Source organism: Salvelinus alpinus, chromosome 3 (assembly GCF_045679555.1).
Source record: "Salvelinus alpinus chromosome 3, SLU_Salpinus.1, whole genome shotgun sequence".
Taxonomy (NCBI): domain Eukaryota; kingdom Metazoa; phylum Chordata; class Actinopteri; order Salmoniformes; family Salmonidae; genus Salvelinus; species Salvelinus alpinus.
The window spans coordinates 15,911,369-15,924,050 of record NC_092088.1 but is presented as its reverse complement, the minus strand read 5'-3'; positions in this window follow the sequence as shown (position 1 = coordinate 15,924,050).

The window sequence follows — 12,682 nt, the reverse complement described above, 5'->3', positions numbered from 1 at the left end:
CAGATTACCTCAACTAGCATGTACCCCCGCACACTGACTCAGTACCGGTACCCCCTGTATATAGCCTCGTTATTCTTATTGTTTTACTTTTTATTATTACTTTTTAATTTAGTCTACGTGGTAACTATGTTCTTCTTCTTGAACTGCACTGTTGGTTAAGGGCTTGTAAGTAAGCATTTCAAGGTAAAGTCTACACTTGTTGAATTCCGCGCATGTGACAAATAAAGTTTGATTTGATTTCAAAACTCCACTTATTATGGGAATAACCTATTAGGCTATAAGAATCACTGTGATACTTCCCCCTATTGCACCAACCCTAACCTGAAACATCTACTGATGATTTAATTTGATGCACGGTGTAGGACCATTCCCTCTGTTACTGCTGCCATCCATAAGGCTGTTTTATAGTGACTTATAGGGGAGCTTGTGGCTCACCACACTCCCTCTGACCTGTTAATCCTGAGCAGAAGAACCATAGGGTCTAACTAAAATATCGTCATTAAATGATGAAAAACCTTCTAAGTCCATTATGCCATACTTTTTTATATATATTTTAAAAATGTATTGAAAACTCTCCTCATGTAATCTGAGCATTTCATGACTCTAGGACCAACAAAATGTATTCAGCATAGCTTCTGAAGTTTCATAATTGTATGTTCGTTAATGGGGAAGAAAATTGTAATTTTTTTCAATTTCCTAAAAAGTTGATTTTTAAAGATCAGTTTTCATCAGACAGTGACAATATGGAGGCATGATGGTAACTCACAGTTTACTCAGATAACAAAGTGAACTCTGATGTTGAACTCTGAACTTGCAGGGAGGTATGAATGCTGCGTGGCGACAGTGTCGTCATGCTTGTCCCAGATCGTGCTTAAGGGCTTGTAAGTAAGCATTTCACAGTAAAGTCTACACGTGTTGTATTCGGCGCATGTGACAAATAAAGTTTGATTTGATTTGAGATCACTAGCGTACCGTGGGTACAATAACAAATTAATTGAATGAATCTGATTCTACAACAAATTAATGTAATTCAAAAGGGAAGCAATGTATCAAACGGACACACTTCTGTATCCCCTTTACATCCCCAGTGCACAAACAACCATCACTGTAAAGCACTTTTTCTTTCTGGGCGCAGCGTTCAACTTCCTTTGTGTTCCCCTGGCTTAACGAGAAACTGAAGAGTTCCTCTTTACTTCAAGCTGTCAAGCGAGACAAAGCAGTGGGGGTAGGCATTTCAAAGCACGGGATATACAGTTTTCAGTTGTCCTCTTCCCATACATGTGCTTCCCCCAGCTTTCTTTCGGCGGCGGGGTGGACCTGAAACATATGTGGATGGAATCTCAGTACAATGGCGAGGAGGAAACCGTAAGCGACCAACTAGACATAGAGCTAATTATTTGAGAAAAATAATGGATATCTTTAAAACTCCAAAGCAAGAATCGTGCTTTTTTATCTACACCCTTAAAGGGAAAGGGTACTCTTTTAAGTACAGGTTGCTGCCTGGTATTCATTCATTACTAATCAGCAAACATTCTCTGAAAAATAATGGATCCCCTCTTTGCGGTCCGATACAATAAAACAGCAATTCACCTCTACTGAACAGGGCAGTGTGAATGTTTTACAGAGTACCTCAAAGCCCCCTCATCTTTGAAGTTGTGAGTAGTTGTGTAACTGGAGACTTGCAAACAAACAGAGTTAGAAAAACACAAACACATTCATGTGAAATGGGCATTGTGTTTGGTCAAGTATGTGCTAATAAACACACACGTTCGAACCTGCGTGTTTTGTTGATCTGGATGTAGAGGTCAAGACTATTTGTCCTATATACTGTGTACTGTGTGCTTTTTTCTTCATTAAGGGCTCTGTTCAATCCGCATTGCGGAAGTTCAGCTTTACAGCGGGATTGAAATGTAGAGGCAATGTTCCCGCTTTAGCGGAGACTGTGTTCACGGTGAACGCCGCATGTGTCGGCTTAAGCAGAAATTACCTTTACATTTCTATCGTGCGGAATCTGTAACGCTTCAGCTTTAAAGATTGAATAGAGCCCTAAATTGGGTGTCATTATTTTATTCATATACTTAAGGATATTGATTCTGCTCAAATGTAAATGCAGGCTTTAAAATTAATTTGAGAAAAAAAAAGAGAACCAATCAGAAGATCGTCATAATGTTAAATCACAAAGCTGATTTTGGATCTGTGATCGCACACACAGGCAACTGTAATATAGATCTTTAAACATCTACGAAACATAACGATAACCATAAGCAGAGTCCACCTGCTAACCTATAACCTTTCTTCCTGATGAAACCTTTGGTCTTCTTCTAATGTTTTTAATGTTGAACTGGATCCCACATCTCTAAGTGAGCCCCGCAGTCTATAATTACTCCAGTTGGTTGCACCCAAAGCAGCTGTAAAATAGATATTAGGGTCAGAGTTTACTCTAATACTGTATATTCATATCTGAATGAGGATGTTGGTGGGCTGTTATTTTCCAAGAACTGTAAGTAATATAAGTGGATGTAATATAACCGACTGCATGAACAGGGACGTCACCGTGGATCTCTTTCATTTAAACGATGAAGATAATAACTGGTGAGGCGAGGAAGGGAGATTGTTGCCCACAACCTGTGGATGCACTGCTATCTATGGCCCTCTGATGTCGGCATCAAAGGACCCACGATGTTGGTTTGATGGGAAAACAGGATACAGGTGATTAGTAATTAAACCTGCCCTTCCGCCTCCCACTGCCCATTAGTGTGGGTGACAATAATTATGTTATCCTTCCTGTGAACACTACAGTGCAGATCTGGAGGCTATAACCTTATTGGGCAAGGAGTGGCACCACAACTTCCTCTTGACTCTCCTTGATATGACCGAATCGGATCTACCAATAAATGTGCCCTTACATGTCTTAAGAAGATGCAAATGAACTGTGGTGACTTCCAGGAGTTGTCACTTCTACATGTCTTTGGTTTTGTTAGAACAAGATTTTGCTTGTGTGACTTCACAACGTAAGCATTATGTAAGAAGTTAATAAGTATGATAGAAAGCATGATTTTGACACATATACTGTACACTATTTGAAAGAAAGGGGTCCAAAAAGGGTTTTCGGCTGTTCCCATAGGAAAAACATTTTTGGTTCCAGGCAGACCTTTTTGGTTCCATGTAGAATGCTCTACAGGAATGTTTTTTACATGGAACCCAAAAGGGTTCTACCTGGAACCAAAGGGGTTCTACCTGGAACCAAAAAGGTTCTTCAAAGCGTTCTCCTATGGGGACAGCCGAATAACCATTTTAGGTTTTAGATAGCACCTTTTTTTCTAAGAGTGTACAATAAGTTGAAAACAATTTGAATTGTTTTGTTTTTTGGGTCAGTGACACAGCAAAAGCTGTTTCGTAGCACTAAGATAGATGACCCAGTACTAGCGGCTGTACTACTTTTTACTAGCAGCCTGACTGCCATGTTTGAAAATTACAGACGTGAAATTCCAACAGTAATGATGTCAGGCGTCACACATAGGAGCTCACAGAGAAGCTGGCTTCTGAAGAGCAGGCGCTTCTGGTGGGTCAGGACACAAACAGACAGGAACAGTCAAACACCTTTAATGTCGCAGTTTTACCCAGAGACTTACAGGTCAGACTCTGACCGTCAGAGACATAAAGGATTTAGGTGAAAAATCTGTTTATGTGCCCTTGAGCAAGGCACTTAACCCTAATTGCTCCTGTAAATTGCTCTGGATAAGAACGTCTGCTTAATGACTAACATGTAAATGTAAATCTTCAAGTAAAAGCTAGCTGAAGGCATTACCTTAAGCATCAGTATCTATTGCAATTTATATGGAGTAATGATTGTGTTCATTACCAAGACATTGCTCACAAGACGGTTTACCACATTGTATACGTACACCGTATACTGAACAAAAATATAAATGCAACATGCAACAATTCTTTTTTTTTACTGAGTTACAGTTCATATAAGGAAATTAAACAATTGAAATAAATTCATTAGGCATTAATCAATGGATTTCACATGACTGGACAGGGGCGCAGCCATGGGAAAGCCTGGGAGGGCATAGGCCCACCCACTGGAGAGCCAGGCCCAGCCAATTAGAATTAGTTTTTCCCCACAAAAGGGCTTTATTACAGACAGAAATACTCCTCGGTTTCATCAGCTGTCCGGGCGGCTGGTCTCAGATGATCCCGCAGGTGAAGAAGCCAGATGTGGAGGTCCTGGGCTGGTGTGGTTACGCGTGGTCTGCTGTTGTGAGGCCAGTTACTGCCATATTGTCTAAAACGACGTTGGAGGCAGCTTATGGTAGAGATACGAACATTCCATTCTCTGGCAACAGCTATGGTGGACATTCCTGCAGTCAGCATGCCAATTGCGTGCTGCCTCAAAACTTCCGACATTTGTGGCATTGTGTTGTGTGACAAAACTGCACATTTTAGAGTGGCCTTTTTTTATACCCCCAGCACAAGGTGCACCTGTGTAATGATCATGCTGTTTAATCAGCTTCTTGATATGCCACACCTGTCAGGTGGATGGATTATCTTGACAAAGTAGAAATGCTCACTAACAGGGATGCAAACACATTTGTGCACAACATTTGAGAGAAATAAGCTTTTTGTGCATATGGAGACTTTCTGGGAACTTTTATTTCAGCTCCTGAAACATGGGGGGGAACACTTTACATGTTGCATTTATATTTTTGTTTAGTATATTATAGACAGACTATATTCACATTTACCTCTGTATTATCCAACCAAAGGTCTCTATCTCTGCCAAAAGCATAACATTTTGCATCATTGTTGGATTTCTGCTTCTCTGCCAGACAGACATTGATATAGCCAACCACAAATATGCGATGGATTTGTCATCTGGCTCTATGAAGCTGGCCACATCCTTAATGACAAGGATAGTCAGAATGCTGTCTGTATCAATACACTCTGTCTGCTTCTACTTCCTCCTTCCAATCCTTTCCAATCTATTCCAATAGAGCTTCAGGCTCTATTCAATCTGGATCCCTGAAGAGTTACAGACTCTGCAATAGAAATGTAAAGTGAATTTCTGATTGAACAGTGTTTACCGTGAATGCGGTCTCCGCTAACGCGTGAAAATTGCCTATAAGTTTCTCAATCACGCTGTAACGCTGTACTTCCCACCATGCGAGCCCTTCATCCAAAAGGTTTTCTTGCAGGATGATGTCTCCAGGCTACATCTGCACCAGGCAGGTGGAATCTCTCTGTGCCAAGGAAATGACTGTCATAAGGTTACTAGGCAGCCCTGGTGTTCCAACACAAAAAAAGAATAAGGTGGACATGGAAAGGCAATAGCTGTCCTGCTGACTACCCTATAATAACATACTGGATAGAGAGATATGGTAGAGAGAGATAGAGAAAGACAGAAAGAACGGGAGATAGAGAAAGACAGAGAGAACGGGAGAGAGAGAGAGAGAGAGAGAGAGAGAGAGAGAGAGAGAGAGAGAGAGAGAGAGAGAGAGAGAGAGAGAGAGAGAGAGAGAGAGAGAGAGAGAGGAAAGTGATGAGGAAATACGTGACTGGCCCCCTGTCGTAAATGCAGCCTCTGAGTTACAGTAAAGTGGTCTGGGGAAAGGGAAAACAAGGTCAGCCTGCTGCACAGGACTGTAACCAGCTGTATGTGTATGTGTGTGTTCGCGTGTGTGCGTGTGCGTGTGTCTGTGTGCTGGGGTAGAAACCACAGCTAACCTAAACCACAGCCTCGTAACCCAGAGAAGGTAAATAGATTCTTTGATTCAGACTCTTCACGCTAAAACGTGACACTGTGTTTTGCTGGCTTGAAAGCGCTGATGATTCATGCAAACACAGGACTGTGATACTGTATGTTCCAAAATATTATCCTAGCATTAACCACAGGTTTACTTCTGCCACTCAGTCACAGAGATAGTCCTTTGATATGGTGAATCTCTGCTTGTCTCAGACGCATGTTGATTTAACATGACAGCAGGACTTCATGTGATGCTTGTGTCACTGAAACAGATTATATTTAATGAATTAAAGAATGGAAAGTACTTTCGCTATAATGATTTAATGTCTGGTGGAAATTCATATGTGCAGACCAATCCTGTCAATTTCAACTAACGGTAGTCTGCTATCCAAGCAAACACACAACCACCTTAAAGTTGTGTCCAGATGAAGCCCACTGAAGGCCTCAGGTAAATGTCGTGGCAAATTACAGATTCAACAAATTGCAGTGCCTCAATCTAATGTGGTTTAAAAACATGGTTTGGTGTAGCCTCAAGTCAACTACTAGAAATGTGATTTCAACGTTACCTACAATGGCAAATATTAATGCAACCTAGACTCTAAACAAACCATATTTTATATATAGCATTATTTGTTTGACTAAGTAAAAAGTTAGAAAAAGAGTCCACGGTCCACTTCGACCACCAACCTTTTTCAACAACATCAACAAGACTCCAACATAATTAGCATATTCCTCATGTCCAGAAACAACAAGAATATGTCAGCAGGCTTTTTTACAAGCACCATCAAAAAAATAAGATTTATAATGTAACAAACTGCCAAAGTCGGTGCCGCCAAAGGGTTTTTACACATTTTGTAAATAATGTTATGCAAAACAGGTCATTATGAAGCCTAACAACTTGCGTACCTCCAACTACTTTAGCCCTACCTCTGTATGCTGGTTACAAAGAACCACACAACCTGGCATAGTCGTACGCTAAATGTCACCAATCACGTTTCCCAAACTCGGTCCTCGGGACCTAAAGGGGTGCATGTTTTGTTTTTTTGCCCTAACACTACACATCTGATTCAAATGATCAAAGCTTTATGATTTGTTCATTATTTGAATCAGCAGTGTAGTACTAGGGCAAAAATCTAAATGAGGACCAAGTTTGGGAAACACTGATTAGGCTAGCATTAGATTTCCTTATTTTCTGTTATAGGCCTATTTCAAAGACTATAATTGAGTGTTCCAGGCAGCCCAGGTCTCTACAGCTGCTGAAAGATCTGATTCAGGCAGGCTATGCTTCAGACTGGGCCTTCTGGACATCCCGACATACCAGCCTTTCTAGATAGATTCTTTCAGTTCCGAGCACACACTAAAAAACAACACAACGTTATGTCTAGCTTTAGTGCCAGACAAAATGAAACAAGATAAATAAATCCCATTGGGCTGCATTTCATTACTTCAATTGGCCCAGATTTTCTTTGGGAAGAAATGTTGGTCTCATTTCTCTTTGAAAAGTGTTTAATTCTTGCAACTCTGTCAAGAACATTTTGTTTTGCATTCGACATTAATCACATGTATACAACATGTATCACTTATCACTCACACTAACAAACAAAATATGAGTGAAATAGGATTCACTATGTATTTGCAACTGAAAAAGTTCATGTATCTTAATCTAGACAATTTTAAGAGCCCTTTCCAAGTAATCGCACTGCACATCTTTGGAGTATATTAACCTGATGCTTCTCAGAAAGTGGAAAGAAACACAAATTCATCCATTTCTTTCCGTAAGACTCTCACATTATTTCAGCCAATGTGTAGTGGGCCATAAATTGCTCACTTCAAGTCATAAATTCATTTCAAGCTAATTGAATAATTTGTTAGTATGTCTTTGAGTGAAGATGGTTAATTCTGTCAACATACTGTATTGCATTGCAAGAGGCCCATTGACAGTATTTCTCTTGGTTTGAACCCATGAAGGTCAAAAGGAGTTGAAGTGAGATAACATTGCATACTGTAGCACTATGTCTCAAAATAGTTCTGGAGGTTAAGCAAATACTTTGGTACAAAAGCCCTTTCTCTATCTCCTGCCCCGAGAATGAAAGGGACAATGCCATTCCTCCGGATCACGCAATCTTCTGATGTTCAATATTAAGGCCAATTATGTCACATCTATTTCTCCTCATGGCTCTATAAAGGGAATCCGTCAAAGCGGCCAAAGCCTATTTACTGTGTGTTTTCAATTGTCTCCATTGTGCCTTGTACAGTTTAGAGGGCTTAATAGGATTGGGGCCGCTTACCTTTGATACCACTTCTTCCACCGTGAAATACATAATTCCCACATTTGTTTTACACAAAAGACTGACTTACACTAGACAAAGAGAGGGTGACAAGCAATCTCATTTGCTTAAGTGATCACATTCACAAGAAAAGAGGAGAAATCTTTGATCTCACAGAGGTGTAAATGTGTTGGGTTTTCTGTTGTCAGTGGCTGTTGTCCGGTGGTGTGAGCCGTTGGGTAATACAATGTTGGATCTAATAGAGGCATAGTACTTCCACATGACTATCTCTGTGTCGGCTCATTTGCACAAGGTGTTTAAAACGTTAATACAATATGTGTCAATGGGTAGAACTAAAGCAGATGCTCTGAGATTATCTTCGTCTGCCAACAGGAACAGTAGGTAGCCTTTAAAGTTTGATGACACACTTCAAAAAGGAGGGCCTTCCCAGGTCCTCCACTATCTGAAGACAAACAACATTTAGCACTTTGGTGTCTAGTAACAAAGACGAACAAGATGGGGAATGGAAGAAAGGACTGGAAGAGCTGAGAGAAAAGCTCTATACTTCCTCCGCCCAGCTCAGTTCAGCCATTTCTTTACCCTTTTAACAAATACAAATGTTTTTTCTTTACAATCATTGTCTCTCAAAATATGAATGAACTAAAAAATGGGGGTTCCTTCTCATCTGTGCTTGAAACAAATACCATAAATAAAGCAAAGAGGGAGGGGTTGGTGCACATTACAAGACTTCAAAGAGTGTCTCTGCCCCAACAGCTAAGGTAGTGTGGTTATGTTCAAGGTGCCTATTCATGTGAAAAGACTTGGGGCAAAATCATTCACCGTTACCTGAGGATACTTACCCGTTTCCTCTAAAAGAGAAAACAAATCTCTGAGAACTTGAAACTGCCAAAAAGGATATGTTTTGAAGTGACCCTTTCACCCGAAGGCAATATCAATTAACCCCCGGTTTTACAGTCTGGTAAGCTGTGAGAAAATACTCACTTTCACACAGCAGCTCTAATGATGAGATACTATTAACACAGAAAGCACAGGGCCTGCTGTAAAAACAGTCACAACCTCAAGGTTTAGCATTTGAATTACATCAGAAATCTAAATAGTCCAATGTTTTCATTAATGATTGCCTCTAATTCTCTGTCAAACTAGAATAAGAATACGACAGATGTGAATAAGAAAACCGTTATAAATCAAAAAAATTTAGTAGACACTCTTATCCAGAGCAACTATGGTTAAGTGCCTTGCTCAAGGGCACATCGATATATTTTTCACCTAATCAGCTCAGGGATTCAAATCAGGAACCTTTTGGTTACTGTCCCAATGCTTGTAAGCACTAGGCTACCTGCCGCCCAGAAGTAGAATGAGGTTTCATTGCCTCCATTAATTAAGTTGAAAGATCTTTCCTTTCACAGTGTCCTCACCAACACGTTGATTGTTCCACCCTGTAATGTTTTGATCCTCCCTTTTCATCAGATACAGATGTAGGATCTTAATTTGAGCCAGTTTGCTACAGCAGGAAAATAATCCTGCAGGAACAGGAAATGTGAATTATTATGTGATTATATTTAATGGACATTTTTGGAGGGGTTGATATATTTTTCGTAAGAGAAAATGAAGTCTGACATTTCAAAGTGGAAATTACAAACTTCAGAAGCCTTTTGATACCTCAAATACACTACAAGTTTTAAATGCCCACACGAGCAGAAATCCACTTTTCTTTGCTGAAAGACTATGGGCAGAGCTTACCCATGATGTTGCACAACGATTTAAGGCTTGAAGTAACAAATCCTGCCAGCAGCACACCAAAGGTTACACTGTGTCCATTACAAAGTAGAAAAACGCACATCAGCTGTCTTTCAATAGTTATCCATATGACCGAAGCTACACATTATTCTTGCTAACTATTTCTATGGAAAATGCCAAAACTTTGGATATAGCAATAGATGGCAAAGATAGGTTGTTTCTATCTGTGGCGAAGTTTTCCCTAAATCAATGTTTATGAGAAATCCAGCTCCAGAACCAGCCATAGAGCCAGCTGGCTAATCTTTTAAATACGGTGTAGTAAAAGAAAAACTGCAACAACAGACAACATTAGCTAACTAGATAAGGTTATCAAGATAGCTAGCTAGCTACACTGACAGCAGTGCCCTATTTGTTAATATTAATCATCTCTACATGGAAATTCCCACACCCAATATGTATAAGAAGCCTTCGCCATTCTTCATAGGTGGAACCTAAACGTGCATTTCATCTCTAGGAAATTACATTGAAATAGTGGAGCCAACTTCTTCTGGGGGAGTCTCCCCCCCCCCCCCCCTCCCCCCCCTCTCTGATATTTTTGTAATATAGCCTATTTTTCTTTATCAACTGTAAAATAACAATGATTTCAAATTCTGGACAAAGTTCCAAATATATAAATGATTTCTTAGGTTGACCAGAGACTACTGGATTACTGTAAAATGGATTACAGTAGCTGTACTGTAAACTTACAGTAACTTGCTGGTCAATTGCTGCCAGTAAGGTTTACAGGAGATGTTTTAGAGTGTAGCCGTGATAATTCATTGTTTGCCAACATTTCCAAACACCCAGCAGCATGGGCATTCTACTGTGTTCTCCTTGGAAAGTTAATGATCATATTTGGCCCTATCCGGCTGTTGCCTTCATCAGAAAAGGTTCAGCAAATCCCTCTTTGACATCAAACTAGCTGCAGGGTGCAGGCCAAGAGGGTGCTGCTGATTCAACACGGTCGTTCTGTGGGCTGTGAAAACACTCTCAGCTGCAGCTTCACATCTCCCTGGGATATCTGCCTGACACCAAGACCATAATTAAGATGCATCGAGCCACACACACACTTATCCTGAAAACATATTACTCTGCAGTTTTCATCTCTCTCTCTCTCTCTCTCTCTCTCTCTCTCTCTCTCTCTCTCTCTCTCTCTCTCTCTCTCTCTCTCTCTCTCTCTCTCTCTCTCTCTCTCTCTCTCTCTCTCTCTCTCTCTCTCTCTCTCTCTCTCTCTCTCTCTCTCTCTCTCTCTCTCTCTCTCTCTCTCTCTCTCTCTCTCTCTCTCTCTCTCTCTCTCTCTCTCTCAAGGGGCTTTATTTGCATGGAAAACATATGTTTACATTACCAGAGCAAAGTGCTCCCGAGTGGCGCAGCAGTCTAAGGCACTACATCTCAGTGCAAGAGGTGACACTACATTCCCTGGTTCAAATCCAGGCTGAATAACATCTGGCTATGTTTGGGAGTCCTATAGGGCGGTGGTGCACAATTGGCTGACACCAAGACCATAATTGTCATTGTAAATAAGAATTTGTTTTTAACTGACTTGCCTAGTTAAATAAAAAGGTAAAAAATGAACAGGAAACATTACACTCACAACAGTTCCCAAATAATAAAGACATTTAAAATGTCTGATGCTTCTGTAATATAGACACTTTTACTGTGTCAACTGTAAAATAACAATGATTTCGAATTCTGGCCAAAGTTCCAAATATATAAATGATTTTCTAGGAAAAAAACTGTGTATTTGATAAGTGACTGATTCTGGTGTGATCTGCCTATCCATCTCTGGCACACCACTGCAGGATTTATTTTCTGTTTCAACTGTTCATATGGAAACACTTGTCAGACGGACGTGAACTTGTCAGTATTTCGAAGAGGTAACCATGGTCAGAATACAGTCAGAGGCTGTAATATGCAATATTCCATATAGCAGACACTTCTATCCGTGGGTGGTCCCGGGAATCAAACCCACTATCGTGACCTTGTAAGCACCAACAAATGCTCTACCAACTGAGCTACAGATGACCACTATATGGTGGAGCTGGATATAAATACAGAAGCCTTGTATAAATATATAAATGTATAAATAATCAAATAACCATGTATCCTGGCGCTGACTGTATTAATTAATTGAAGATGCACAAAGATGACACCTTAATAGGGATAAATAGTGACATTACTACCGCAAACACACAACTGCAGAGTAAGACGTATGTTCTTCCGGGGTATAAAAAACGGACAAACTGTGCCTGTGGTCTCCTCATGCAAGACTCATTACATTGCAAAGGCAATATATAAATACAACTCTGAAGGAAGGATGTCATGAGCCCCAACCCTTACTGTCACTGATGATATATGCAAAAAAAGCCTAACTGCTGTGACGCTAAGTGACAGTCTTTTTTTTGGCGCAATTACAAAAAATGCCACTCTTGTTGCCTCTCATGCCAATACCTTGGTTTCAGCTCCGTTTGTGAGAGCTTAGCCTTAGACGTGTGGTTTGCCACAGCTCAGAAAGTTCACCAAAAGCATGAGAGCGATTCTGCTGAAAACCACGCATAGCACACAACCATACATGTTATTTATTTTGATAGGGCACACATACACATATTTTCACAGCGAGGGCTGAAACCAAATAATGTGTTCAGTTAAAGAATGTGTGTAAGAATGTTTTGTGTGTTGTTTTGTTGGCCCAGCCTCTATGGTAAAAGGTGCAGCGCTAGACCGTGTCAATGACAACCCTTGGAAAGTAGAGTAGACCCTACTGATTAACTTGACAGGAATGGCTAGCCGCGCCGTGCTGTGTTGACACGTTGAGTGGAGCCTGCGTGCAGGTGAAGGAAGCCCTCTTAATAACACAGAGCATTACCTATCA